We start from the raw sequence: 13,618 nt of genomic DNA on the forward strand, positions 1-13,618 counted from the left end.
TTTGTCTATTTTTCGTTTGATGTGTTGTTATTCTTTTTTCGTATATTGCGTTTGTTTCCTTGGCCTCGAGCAACCGTGACTTTTCCCCCGGTGACCTTTGAGTAACTCTTTCTCATTGTGTCTGGGTTTTGTCTGAACAAGATTTTGGGATTACTGTTAAAAGACGGAACGACCATTCGTAGCCGGGAGGGAGCGAAAATGGGATCTTAAAGATAAACAACAGGACGGAGAGAAAATACATAAACATAAATATCGAGAAGTAAATCGGCTACCAATCTTTCCAGTAGGCGATACACGCCAACGGAGGGCAGATAAACAGGCGTAGCAGTTTCGTCGCTGTCAGAAGGGTTCAGATCGTGTCAATGCGCCTTTAACGATGTGTAGGAGGTAACGGACAGTAGAGCTATGTACATTGCTTCTGGGGTGTCTTTCCTTCTAAGATCTTGATTGATAAATGTTGAAACTGCGCCTGACTGACTTGATGATTATAGAAAATTAACACATTCGAAGAAACATGATGTATGAATACATGACATGTTCCCTAACATAATGAGACATGTATGAAAGAAATACAAAACGCCGAACATTTCGTTCTTTGTGATATTATTTTTCTCTCTATGAAACATACATTGATTCGTCTTTCTCGTACACTTAAATATAATTTGGCGAGATATTTTAATGCGCGTTTTCTAAAATATGCAGTTTTCCGGTATGCGGTGCGTTCTGCCTAATCGTCATTAACCCTCAAAAAGGCAAGCTAAAATTATGACCACATGAAGCATCGCTCCTAAGACACAATGAAAGCAAAACCCTCCTTTCTGTCGTGTTATCAGTGAGAGAATCGAAAGCATGAAAACGCTCTATCATTTGTATTTCAAATTACAAGCTCATTGAAACTAGAGAACTGTAACTAGCCGGGCTTCTGAGATCCCTTGCCTTTTTGAGGGTTTTAAAAATTGACATCAGTAATCAAGCATTCTTAGGGGGTAAGGCCACCATTCGATCCATTTTTTATCAGTTCTCCGAATACGAAAACAATCTCGTGGTCAGTTGGTTGTTTACAAAATTTTGTGCGCCTCATAACAGCCGTAAAATATTATTGGAAATTTCAAACGTTTTTCTCAAAACATTATTTTACAACTAGTGGATATCATAGTGACTAAAAATATTTATTAATTGCTTTCAAATATTGAGGATATCTTGATATATACATCATATTACGGGCCAGGTAAGGAGCTTTCGATATGTTGTAAACAAAGTGGTCCAGTAGTGTACGAAAAACATTGAAGCAATTGTTTTTCATTTTTGTTCCAGCTTTAAATTTGAGTGAACTACTCGGTGCGCCCATTTTGGACCTCTCGAAATATTGTTGATAGCGTGCGCTACGTTTTAGATCCTTGTAATGCTCTTCGATGGTTATTATTATCGCTCGTATAGCATTTGTTTTGCGGAGGTTTTGATAAAAATCATTGATTTTTTGAAAATGCTAAAATTTAATATGAGTTTGATAAATTATTGAAAATTCAGAACCATAAGTAGCAAGGATGCAAAATGCCTACCTTCTCTGCGGCTGTAATTTTTCTGCCAACATTCTCATTTCTCTTTCGACGCAACTGTCGTTCGCTATTGCAGGACGCCCAGCGCTGTACGGCAGTCTGTAAGCAAAGCAGTAACATGACAAAAAATACTGCCCCCAGTGCAGCCACCAGACGCGAGCGGTACAGCTTCTCTTTTCTAATTTTACACTTTTCAATATTTTTAATAGGGTTTCCACCTTTAGGTCTTCGTTTTTCGGAACTGGTTTATAAATTCCTCATACGTTGTTCATCAGCCAATCCAGAAGTTATTAGCACGTTAGATAGTATCTTCGATATAAACCCTTCATCGACCTTCTTAAAAGTGTACAGAGAATTTATTACTGAAGAAATCACTCCTGAGCCATCAATAAACGCGAATACTATATGTGCAGAAATAATTTGCTATTCCCCAAACATTGTTACCTCGATGATCATGGAGATCAAAGGGATTCCGGAACATATGCTACCGACTATAGCTCCGAAAATATTTGCTCGTAAATATGGTCAAATCGACCGAAATAAGATGCTATTTACTGATGGATCTGTCACTAATGATACCGCTGGATTTGGCATATGGAGTAATAGTGTGCAAATATCCTTTAAGCTGAATCCCCCTGCTCTATTTTTGTAGCAGAAATGAGTGCTATATTTCATGCATCTGAACTAATAGAAGGTTCAAGCCCTGGTAACTACTACATATTCTCAGACAGCTTAAGCTGTTTGAAGGCCTTAGAGTCCCCTACCGTAAAAAAGATTCTTCAGTTTTTATTTTTAAAATTAAAGAAAAACTGAAAAATCTCGAAATCAAAAGCTACCAAATCAATCTAGTTTGGATTCCTTCTCATTCCCGTATAACTGGTAATGAAAAAGCTGATTCTCTAGCTAAACTCGGATGCGTTAGTGAAAGCATATTTGAAAGAAGAATAGAAGCGAAAGAATTTTACGGTATCCCGCGCCGCGACTGGCAAATAAGCTGGAAAGGAAGCAGTATGGGAAGATGGTGCCACTCCATTATACCTCAAGTTAGGATGCAACCGTGGTCCAAAGGATATGAATTCGAGAGATCATTTATAGTGACCGTAAGCCGGTTAATAAGTAACCATTACAGCTTGAACACACATTTATATAGAATAAATGCTATTCAAACAAATATGTGTCACTGCAAAAAGGGTATCAAGATGCGGATCATATAATCTGGGCTTGCGAGGAATTTTACATTGAACGCGAAGTGCTTATAAGGAATTTAATCGGTTTGAACAAATCTCCCATGAAACCGATCAGAGACGTCCTCGGTTGCCAGGATTATGAATATATATCATTGGTGTGTAATTTTTTCAAAAGCATTAACTTAAAAATATGATTTTTTCAGAAACCAACAACATGTGGTAACATGAATGAGCTAATGACGGGACACACAGTATGACCCAAAATATGTCGCCTTCGCCTACAAAAATACACACATAAACTAACAATAGCAATAATTTAGTACGTAAGTTAACCATAAACCTATATTTATATACCCTCTCTCTCCTTTTTCGAATGTAAACTATTTGATTACTAATTCAAAACTGAAGTTATAGATATACTCAGCTCCGTTATGTATTATATAAATGAGCTTAATAATAAAGTTAGAGGAATTTTTTTTTTTAATCTATTCAATATTTTCAATCACAAACGACGACAATGAATGCTGAATTTATGCCACGACCGGCATTAACGTTTTCGTGTGCGGGCCTCTCCCATTGACTATGCAGAGAAAAGTGTATAAAGCGAGAGAACAAACTTTACTGCGCTACACTCTCACCGAGCAGTCGGAGTACAGCAGCAAAACAAAAATGTTTTCTACTGCTGTACCGTTCTGGCAAGAACTGTAATGATGCGTCGCTGTAGCGGGCTGTACGGCTTGTGTAAATGTAAATGTACCGAAAAAAATGTAGTTTACCGGTACCTTTGGCATCCCTGAGTCTAACAGATGCCATTCCAGTCTACAAACAGAGAAAATCAACATGGAACAGCGCATCTTTTGATATAAACATTTTAGTGATAAATTCTCCTAGAAGTAATTATAGAGAATCGGTGCCTTCAACAAAGTTGTTGATAATGTTAGTTTAAATTTTTTTGTTGAAAATACGAAGGCTAGTTAAATGCAGCATATCGAGAAATAAAACAACATTTAGGAAAAATTTCAAAAACCCGTTCTCTTTGATATAACTTTTTTGTAAGCTTCAGGGACTAACAAGTGCAATGTGGGATTTATCAAGTTCAGTAATATGAGAATAACTCGTTTTAAAGGTGTGCTTTTACATATAGTCTACTATACTATCTTTCGATACTCTGAATATACGGAGTCTTCAACAAAGTTGTTTGAAATAGCATTTTCGAAAACTTTGCTGAAGACATCAAGCTCGAGCTAAATTTTCTTGAAGAGTAAACTCTCTATAATTCTAGTAGGATTAACCGCCAAAATTATTTTATCAGTAAATGTACTGTTTTGCGTTGTGAAATTCTTCAATGATATTTAACATCGAAATTTGACAGTTTCGATTGAATTTAGCAGTCAAAAATACACCATTAATGGCTACTAACTTGAAATATATTTAAATTCTCATTAATTCAAATCCTACTTAGAAGCAAGTCACATACATAATTAATAATACAACAAAAATCAAGTGCCCATAAAAACTGATTCTGACCTACTAGAGACAAACTGTAAACGTCATTTTTCAACATCTTCCATTTACTTTTTGAAATGTTATTATTCAGTTTTTGTTTCAACTCTATGCAATATCAAAAAATGTGCAAGTTTTTAGTGAGCAAGTTTATGTTTTAGAGACAATCAACCTATTCAAACTTAACTTCCCATTCGAAAAATTGTCCCCAATTCATATTTTGGAACATCTCTCCAAAAAAGAGCTTATGATAATTCAGGCAACTATTTTATTTTATATTGATGAAATTTGACGACTATGGGATCTGGACTAAGAGTTAAGCTACAAGATCCCCTTCCCATAATTTTCCAAAAGTCTTCATGGTTCTTAAAACAATAGGTTCTCAATGTTATGATCTGACAATATTCTTCCAAAAATATTTTCTACAATATTTAATTAGATTAATCACCAAATAATTTTTTCCAACCCAATTATTTTTATTTGTGGAGGATTGTTTTAACCCCCAAACCCCCCTGGATACGCCACTGTTACGGCCCATGTTCTACACAAACCTTATGGAGACAAGTAAGCAACTTTTAACCTGTATGAAAAACAGGCGTAATAAAGTTGTATATGCTATTTTTTGATATTCTGTATTGTCCTTTCTAGATAGTTCTACACGCTGATTTCAAAACGCTTCATCGAAGAGTTATATTGAAGGCTCGCATAAATAAATCGTTTTGAAACAAATTGTCGAATGTAGCTTTATAATTGCATACAGAGCTGCATTGAATAAAATTGTTTTAGTTTGTCTCAGTTTGCTTATGGCAATCAGAATAAGTGAAACTGTTTAATTTGCGTGCAAAATTTTAGCCATTTTAACAAAAAGAATCAAAAGAAAAAATGCTAATTATATCTTCTCATAAAGAACACAATTGGCAATAAGTGAAAGTTTATATACTTTACTGCTGTAGATGTCGTGGATCGCCAGCTTCTAGTCACAAAATAAGAATACTTTCATTGATCGCATAATTTTACGGGATTATGCTGTTGATGTTAACGTTCTTATTTGTCAAGCGGCAATAAGTTTGACGCGCCCTTCTCACACAAATCATCAGACAATGCAATTACACGAATACACGTTAAGGGATTGCAATGTGTTAACGTGTATTCGAAATTGCGTTATTCAAACGGCTGGATCTTATCATTGGAAGGAGATTTTCTGTCACTTCGGATTCCGCATAAATGACTCTGTTTATGGATCTGCTCCTTTTTGACCCTTCACACAGCGATAATGTGAACGTCATTTGAAAACATAATTTTGCCTTTTCTGTTAAAATCATATGCAGCTAGAAGATCTGTTGAAATACTTATTTTTATTACGAGTTTTTCGTAAAAACCACGAAACGACGTTCGTTGGCTTATTACGAGTCGGCGTCATTAGACAAACGAATTGTTCGTTGATATATACGAAAGTCTTTATAATATTAACGAGCACCGTTTGTCAAACCGTCAACGTCAAAAGAGCTTCAATAGAGGTAGAATATGGCGTCGTTGTTTCTATACGTCAGATAATTATTGATCATTACGACAACCAAATAGTCAGTAACCGTATCCATATCCGCTAGTTTCAGGAAGATTTTCTGAACCTTTTTCGCTTCCAGCTCATCCAGAATCTGGAGCAGTGCGGATTAGATCGGAATCGTGCGACCAACGAAATCGTTCATGATATACACACACATTTATTAAAGCAAACGAAACATTTCTTTTCATTTACGAAAAATAATGTCGTTATCAACTATAACATTCGTGCAATGTACACTACATAAGTAAAATTTACGTTTATCAAGCGGCCATTTCTGCATACCACAATCTTTCTAGTCCTCAATAGTGGTGAGCAGGTTGAAATAAAATAGGTTTTGACAGATCGATCCTTTTAATTAAAAAAAGCGTATTGTCCAACATCGATCCTGAAAGATTGAATGAAAAAAAAATCAATTCGTGTGACCAATGAAATTGTTCGTAATGTACACAAACATTTATTAAAACAAACGAAATATTTTGTTTCATGCACGAAAATTAATTTCGTTATCAACGATGACATTCGTGCAATGTACACTAAATATGTAAAATTTACGAAAGCTTTCGTTCACCAAACGATTATTTCTTCAGTTCATGAAATGAACGAAACTATTTACAATGCACGAAAATGCTTCCTTACGCAAAACGACGAATGAACTCGTGCATTGCACGATCAATTTCATTTTATTTACGAATTTATATTTTCAGTGTAATAATTGTAGTACTAAGGGCGAATGATCAAATGGTTGAAACCCTAAAAAACTAATAAAAAAATGCTGTATTAACTAGATTCTCATTTAATTGTAATTTATCAATGGTGCTTTCGGCCGTGGAACGGATACGAAATAAATAAGAAATATAACTTGAATGCAAATATTCTGGGTTAAACAGCAAATACCTTACTATTTTAATCGTTCTAAAATAATTTACAACAAGGTCGAAGAAACGGTGGAAGATTGTGATTTAGAAAATAAACTAACAGATTCAACCTCAACTGCTACAAAAACATACCAATGTCTGGAAGTGACAAGCTAAAAATCACATGGATACCAATTACGCCTTATTAAACATGCATTTGAAAATGACAGTTGAGTTATGGCATATGAAATTAACTTGAATAATTTGTCACGAGCCGAATGAATTTTAAAACCATATCATATGTAAATGTCAGGGATGTCACTCATCCTTCATTTTCACACGTCTTAGCGAAACGATGTGTGACCTATTGACGCTATAATTTCACATGGGCCGAAGCAAAATATTCCTCCCAGCAGTCGCTTGGTCATTATTCGCGATGAGACAAACAGCGATGGAACGATGATGTATTAAACGGGTTCGTTGAAAAGTGCACCGCTGCCCGTTTTTACGCCTGGAAGAAGTCCCGTTCATTAAACAGACATCGACCGTTCGTCGTCGTGCAGTCGCGTCGTGTCGCCGGGTTCTTGCCGGAGGGGTGTGAAAATGATCAACGTTAACAGTACCCTCATAAACATTGCTCATTGCACATTATCGTGAGCCCTTTTTCCGCACCCATTTCACTTGGAAGTAGAAAATAAGTGCGAAAGATTGATCGATTGATGAAGATCGGTGATGATCGACAAGATAATAAGCTACACCGTGTTCTAGGGACAATGAAACAAAGCTGGAGAAAACAAGCCGCTACACAACGATACTAAAGTGCATAAAAATTGGCTATTATGAAATGAGTACGGTTAATGTTGTTAAAGGGACTGCTTATGATACCGGATAACGATAAAATGATCTACCAGTAACTGAATATATATAAACGCTGAGTAACTAAATATGCATGTAAATTTGATGGCAATGAAAGTTGACCTAAGTGGTTAGATACTCATTCCTTGCATAGCGAATTTAGCATTACATTTTCAATCGTTTGATTCATCGCGTGTATGATCCACTCAACATCATATTACAATCAAGCGATTGTGATATGATGGTAGATGATTCGAATTCCCCTAACCTAAATAGTGTTGGTGATAATAATTCATGTGTTCTATCAAACAAATAACCGCATTTAGCAGATGTAGCTGATAACATATTTTTTCGACTACCGAAATTCAAAATACAACATTACAAAATATATTTAATAAGCCTTTTGCTTCACTGTCCTGTTTCAGGAAGAAAAACGTGTTTAATCCACCTAACAGTGTGATGAGACATTTCTTATAACTCTTATCACTCTCTTCGGATAATATATCGTTTGAGAGCATTTAGAACTTGATGCTTCGCGATGTTTTTGATAACACATACTACATGGGATAGTGGCAGGACTCAGAGAATCGCTCAAATCAGCATAGGACAACATCAGTGCTAGAAATCTCAAACAAAATCAATGGGAAAGCGAAAAAATGGCCCATAAAATAGACATACCAACGAATTATTGTTAATGCTCTGTTAATAAAATATCTATATTGTGGTGGGAAAACTGAATTTTCCTAAAGGGGTTATATATTGTACTGAAACAAAAAAAACGATTTTTTTTAATCGATTTGAAGTTTATATTTTACTCAAATTTCCATCGCGACTGAGAACTAAGAAATCAACGCTTTTTCTTGAAAAGGGCGATACTAGCAGTGATACCATTCAAAGAAAATCAACAGTGAATATTTCCAGACTTGGTTTTATTTCCTATTTAAGAACTATTGTGTTTTTTGACATCCTAGCTTGCATGATTCAGTGATCGAAACCCAAAACTTCATAAAGTATTTGAAATTATTAAATTAAAATTTGTTTTTGCTATTGAAATTGACAAAATGATAGTATCGCCCCTTTGGCGATTGTTTACTTTTTCGGTCCCATCTATCAGCATTGAAGTATCGCCCTTACGTTTTTTTACAATAACTACCGTTTTACACCACCGATTTCGTCCGGGTTTTTTCAATAGAGATCATTGTTACTATTTACAGCTGGTATCAGTCTGATAATCCTAAAAAATACTAAAATAACAGTTTCGCCTCTAAACTGCTAGCAAAAAAAGTATCGCCCTGTTTGTTTGCATGGAGCGTGGAGGGCGAAACTTTAAATAAACAAACAAAAATACAGTTTCGCCCGTTGTATTTTTTGCTGTAGTTTAAGAAAGCAATATCGTAGAATCAAAATTTTTAGGTTAATTTGTTGCGTTTCAAAGCCCTCATTCGCATGTAAGAAAAAAGCCCTATGTTTACATTTGTAAGTATCGCCCTTTTCACAAAAAAAGCGTTGAAATGAAATCGCAGCTCCTGATATCACGCTATCTCTGAAGTACATGCGTGCATAGTTTCAAATTTTACTTCTACATCGACTTTTTCTAAAGGTGACTTCCCAGTAGTATTCTTGATTTGAATTATTATCGCTAATCCTAATGCCAAAGAATAAATAAAAACCTCACGAAAACGAATCGTTTGGGAAAATCATCATCATTACTGGAACTTTCATTTTCACGAAACTTTTCGATAACCTTCCGTCACTTGCGTTAATGCACTGGGTGCACAGTGCTCTAAAACTCTAGCGAAATCGTCTTAGGGCACCAGCGGGTCTGTAAAGAATACTAAAAATTAATTTCTATTCCATAATTTTCAGTTCAGCAATTCGAGAGTTCGTGCTCACCGCAAACCATGAAAAATAGACTACGTTGTGAAGCGATGATCACTATTTATTAAAAAATCACGGTTAAATAAAAAATAAAACTATAAAAAAAATTTCAAATAGTTTATAATTTTCACAAACCTATTAGGAAAAATTGTGTAATAAGCTTTTCTAATATTGTGTAGGAAAAAAGCTGAAAATTTGAAAAGAAATCTGAGGATTATGATTGATTACAGAACTCTGGAATTTTCTATTGGAATGTTTTCAGGCATGAATTTGATATTGATGCTATTTAATAATAGTCTAGATTTCACAGTTGTCTAATTTAGACAACTGTGAAATCAAGACCAATAGATCAGTTACATATCAGGACCCCATTCCGACAATTTATCAAAAGTCCTCATGATGTTTACAACAACAGGTTATCAATCTACGGATCAGATAATGTTATTGTAATATTGAATTAAATCAGTTTGCATCAATAAATTTTCAACTCCAATCCAATATTTTTTTTTGTGTGGTGGGGGGGGGGGGCTGTATGGTGTTAAAACCTTCTCTTGGCTACGCCGTTGCTTGGAGTTATTTATTTCGCTTTTCATTTTCCAAAAGGTTTCAGATCAATCCGATGGTCATAAGTTAGAAAAATTGCAGTCAGAAGGTTCGCACAAATGAACATTTTTGCACTGATAAGTTATCAAGTTCCTTCCAGACAACTTGGAAGTGTTCGGTGATTATTTCTAGCGGTTGTAGATAGAAAAATGAAATACAAAATTCGATTTATCGAAATAATGTTTGGCTTATTTCAATGGATTATTACTATATTGAACAATAAATAGGCGACGAAGAGTAATCCACAAACAACAAGCCATAACTTTTAAAGTATTCAAAATAGATATTTGAAGTCTTCAGTAAAGTTATTCGCAAAAGTAAGAGCTACAAATTTGCTGAAGGCATCATTTCGTTATAATCACTTCCAAGAAAATTTGTGAAAATGTCTCACTTATAGGGGGATTAATCAGCAAAAGCACAATACCAAAAGAAAGAGCATATTACCTCTATTAAATTCTCCGAAGATACTATTGACCTAAAATAGGCCGTTTTGGCGTTAATAATAGATTACATGTTTTTGGTCATATTTCTGGCAATGGGAAATGATAAAAATCTTTCGTCCGCATTTAATATTAAATATCTCTTTTGATAATAGTCCGATTTCAACAATCTATAGCTTGTTCGAAAGGTATTCGTTTAAGCTGTCTAAAAACATATAAATTGTTAATCTATATTGTCAATTTCGGCAGATAATTTAAAAAAAACTGCCAAAAACGCCATTTTTACGCATTCAAACATTCATATCTTAAAAACTAAACATCAGAATCAAAAACAAATTAATAGCGTTCATACTGTTTTTTAGTTCTTTCATTTAAAATTGGTTTGGATAAGATCGGTTCAGCCATTGCTGAGAAACACGAATGAGAATTTGTCCGTTACATACACACACACACAGACACACACACACAGACATTGTCCCAAATCGTCGAGCTGAGTCGATTGGTATATAAGACTCGGCCCTCCGGGCCTCGGAAAAAATCTTGAAAGTTTGAGCGAATTCTATACATTTCTTTTATAAGAAATGTAAAAAGGAATGCCACAAATCAATGAAAGTCTACTCCGCTTAGCAGCTAATAAATTGTGTAGAACAAGGTACCGACGCGCTTGCACCACAAACCAGTCACTTTAGCTTTAGCATGAGAAGTTGAACTGTTTCCTCTCCGGTGGCACCTTTGCCAGCAATCTGTTTTTTATTTATTACGATTTTCATTGGAATGTGCCGGATTGTGGATCGTCGCCTTTTTCCTACCAGCATGGCAGCTCCACACCTTGCATACTAATTTCTTAGTCACTTCGCCTGAGTTTTAGGATATACGTTTTCCGAGTTTTCGAAGTATTGAGGCTCTGGTGCCACAAGGAAAGAAAGTTTTTTCATGTGTCAGGGCTTTTATCGGAACATTGTCACTGAAAAGCGTTACGAAAGCCACCACTTTCAGCAAAGAGTGACACGCTCCGAGTGAAGTACAAGTATGCGGAAAGTTTAAAGTGAGTAAATGATATGCAATTTGTGTAAAGTATTCCCTTCGAGTTATCGTCAAGTTGAAACATTCGTTCGGTGTCCGACAGCTAGCGGAACAAAGAAAACGACATTTAGCACAGTACTTATCCATTGCTAGCATGCTAGCATATTATTCACATTACAACGTTATTTCGCATAGGGTACCTGATTCTGTGGTTATAGTAACTTTAAAAAATACAACCCGGAGCAAACCCGGAGTGGTGTAAAATACACACGTGGTTGTTGATTCAACAACTCTTAAATGATTCTGTTTGCCTTGGGGTCAACGAAATAGTCATATTCAGTTTGGCCGATCTAATTACCACATTACTCTTCAATATTGTCAACCTTTCACCATAAATCTATTCTAAACCCGCAACCAATCAACAACCTAGTCAGTTGTCACCGCAAAGTTGTTGTTTAGTTAACTAGACATTAATGTATTGCGCCACTAAAGTCTGTCCTCGTTAATTTTCGGATACCAAAATAATGTCTATAAAAAGATCTTCACGTAACACAACTACATAACTGATTTTTTGTTTCCGAAAGTACATTTATATCAATAACAGCTATTCCAATGATATATTACGTACATGTACTCTGTTACCGTTGAGGGGCCCGACTGTTCTCAGCCTCCAAGGATGACAACCTATTCGGGAAGGAGAGGCTAAAAAGGGTATAAGGCCTCACTTGGTCCTCTGGTATCAGGGTTGTATTTATGACAATGTGGAGGAGCTAAGGGAGGAAACTTTCAACGTGCTCAGGGAGAAAACCTGCAACGTGTTAAATAATGTAATATAAAACTTAACACACATGTTTATTAACTTCTACCCTCTCCAACCATCTTCTTCGAAACCCTTTCCTGCTGCTAGTCAAAGTCCGTACAATAAACCTCTGTTATGGGATATAGTAGCCATTAGAGGTGATGCTTTTGTATTGTTCCTACTATATGAACTTAGATTTTATTCAATGATTATAACAATAGTTCTACAAATAGAATTATAGAAGAATATCCAGTTCTGTTCCCATATGTGATATTTACAATTGTACATGTTGATGGTCATGTTGATGGTGCGAAAGTTAAACAAACAATGTTTGACATGATTTTGCTATTTAACAAAACAGTAAATAGACCTTATGTGGAACTGTTGCAATATATTGTAATGTATTGCGAATCTTTTCCTAAATCCTCATTGCAATTTTTCAGCCATACGCCGCGGCGTGCGTTGAATTGCGCTCCCATCTAATTTGCATCAGTGCGAGTGAGAAAACGTTGTGACGTTTGTGTTTGTCTCGATCGCACTCGAGTGGTTCCCGTATAGCAATAACTCGACGAAACGCTGGATTGTCTATCTAGAGATAGACAATACTAGGAGCACTTCTCTTGTAAATATTTAGAACATGAATTTATTATTTCCATTGGTACCATTTGCATCATAACTCTCTATGCAAAATCAGATAATAATACAATCACAGGTAATACGCAGTTCACTCAAATTGCAAAAATATTTCGACAAAATTGAAGTAAATGATAGCAATAGAAATATGCTTTATGTTCAAAACATTTATGAGAGGAGGTCCTAGTACATTAAAATATATTTCAACAATCCCACATGATGTCTGTTTTCTGTTTTGTTCACTTATGAAACCATATCAGTTTGTTCAACATTCGAACCATTAATGTGCATGGCCATCAACATGGACAATATCACATATGGTTACAGTACTGGGTATTGTTTTACTATAGTTTAACCATTCAATTCGCGTTACTATTGAGGATATTGTAGAACTATTGTTATAGCCATTGAATAAAATCTATCTTCATATTGTAGGAACAATACAAAAGCATCACCTCCAATGGTTACTATATCCCATAATAGGTTTATTTATCGGACTATGTCAAATTGTTTTTAGCTACGCGGGGTTGCTAAAATAAATGTGTATATGTAATACTGTCTGTATTATTATTCGCGCCAACTCGAACAAATGTTGGCAGCACCCTCTCAGATTTTATTGAAACTTTCTTTACATGAGAACTTTGTCACAAACAGCCACTTTGCATACTTTATTTTTCCAAAAATGATCTAGACTAACTTTTGAAAGGGGTCAAACTTTTTTAC

This window comes from Topomyia yanbarensis, chromosome 1, assembly GCF_030247195.1.
Source record: "Topomyia yanbarensis strain Yona2022 chromosome 1, ASM3024719v1, whole genome shotgun sequence".
In the NCBI taxonomy this organism is placed as follows: domain Eukaryota; kingdom Metazoa; phylum Arthropoda; class Insecta; order Diptera; family Culicidae; genus Topomyia; species Topomyia yanbarensis.